Genomic DNA, 1,962 nt, shown 5'->3' with positions numbered 1-1,962 from the left:
GTCGGACGAACTTGAATTTGACGATAGGAAGGCAGAGAATGGAGTGCTTGCGGTGGTGGGCGTGGAGGGGGCGAACCCCCTCTACCCTCCCTCGCACCAATGATTTCGTGTTTGATGGTAATTACACGCAAATCATTGGTGCAGGTCGTGAGACCCGCTGCCATTTGCAGAGGCAGCAGATCTTACATAATAAGATGGCTGCCATCAGGAGCACAAGAAGCAGGAGCCTGTATTGGCATGGCCGCTCCACCGAGTATCTCGGCCATGGCGGGTTTATGCGGACCTCAAACGAGGCGCATAAACCCGCAGCGTAGAACCAAAAAGCCCAGGAACGCCTTGGAATTCATTGAGAATTCATTGGAGGCCTTGGAATTCATTGAGACCAATACGAGAGCAGGATTGCAACATATCTAGGTACATTATATCATCGTCTATGATGAACACGTCGTTCACTAATTCACCGCGTCGTGACGCGTTCTCTGATGTTTGTCACACCGTTGTTTTAGGGATAACCTTATACAGCACAGCCGATGGTAGGATTAGAAGCCACCCAGAGCTCGACGTCGGTGTAACCACCAACGAGCAGATGCCTTTTATGTGCAGTTGCAAAATCAGCGAGGAAGTTTGCTAGGCTGTCTATTAGCAACGCCCACGCAAAATATTTTCCCCGAACGGCGGCTTATGACGATGGAAAGGTGTCCTATTAGAGTATGGAACACGCGAAGCAACTGCGCAAAAAACTGAAGTGGCATGGAGTGTGGTCACAGTTGAGGCGCAAAGGGGGATATCCCCTTTTAGCACCCAGCTTAGCTCCAAGTGGTTCAAGAGGTCCCCCTTTGACCCCCACTGGTCCCATTTTGTTCCCAAAGCATAGTTTGTGAATCCCACATTGTAGTCCCTGTTCTGTTCTCCTGGTGCTTCCGTTCCTTTGAGCACACCATTCTGTTCTTGACTAATACGGAGGGAGAGCGAAATAGCAAATTTATTTCCCCCATAAATCATGAAGGACGCGATTCCAGTTCCTTTGGTACCAAGGTAACAGAATCTTTAATTCCACGATGATAAAGCATGAAAGTGACCCCAAAAATATTTTTAGTTTTCCGCTGCAACGTCTTCTATAACGAATAAAATGAGCTGCTGCGAAAGAACGATGAGCGCAGGTAACCCAGAGAGCACGCGCAAGACTCAGTTCCGCACAGCTTTAAAGAACGCTCTCCACATCCGAAGAGCGCCGAAGCGAAGCCGAAGACGGCGTGACGTATCACGGGCTACGGCACGTGACCAGTGACGTCCAACGGCACAGCTGAAACATGTATAAGCGGCGCGCGAGCCGAGATGAAAAAACAAAGCAAAAAGGCACCGAGCAGCTTCTACATCACGCGGGGCTCGTGTCTCTCTCCCGCGACTGTCGTTCTCCGGCTGTCTTTTGTAAAGTGTATTGCGCAGTGACATTACGCCGCAGATCGGAAATATTTTGCATGGTGACTCCTTGTGGACAGCTTCACAGATGAAGCAGGGTTTCGAGTCACGTTAAATGTCACTTCCATGCTCCTTTAAGTTAACTTTGAGGTTTCCGTTATGCGTCTTGTGTTTGTCTCCTCGGCACTCTCTTTTACATGTCAGTCAAAACAATCGTCATAATGTCACAATCGCTTCCCATTGTCTTTTAATACGTGGCGCTTTTTTTTTTTCGTGTTAGCTCCGCGAAGCAACTGTGACTATGCGTCCTGGGCCGGCTTCAGCGGGAATTGTGCCGCCATTCTCGGGAAAGTCTGTCGGAAAACCCAGGGAAAACCTCAGTCAGCACAGCCGACGCGGGGATTCGAACCCGCGTCCCCTTCCAGTCTCGGCGTGGAACGCGATCGTCCCCACTATGAATCCCTGGTGAACCTGCCTCGCGGTGGTTGCCTGGCTAACCTTTCCTATAATAAACATATCCCCCTCCCCCCTGGTGAACATCGT

The sequence above is a fragment of the Ornithodoros turicata genome, unplaced genomic scaffold (assembly GCF_037126465.1).
Source record: "Ornithodoros turicata isolate Travis unplaced genomic scaffold, ASM3712646v1 Chromosome21, whole genome shotgun sequence".
NCBI lineage: Eukaryota > Metazoa > Arthropoda > Arachnida > Ixodida > Argasidae > Ornithodoros > Ornithodoros turicata.
The sequence above is the reverse complement of the archived record's forward strand: the minus strand, read 5'-3'. Positions refer to the sequence as shown.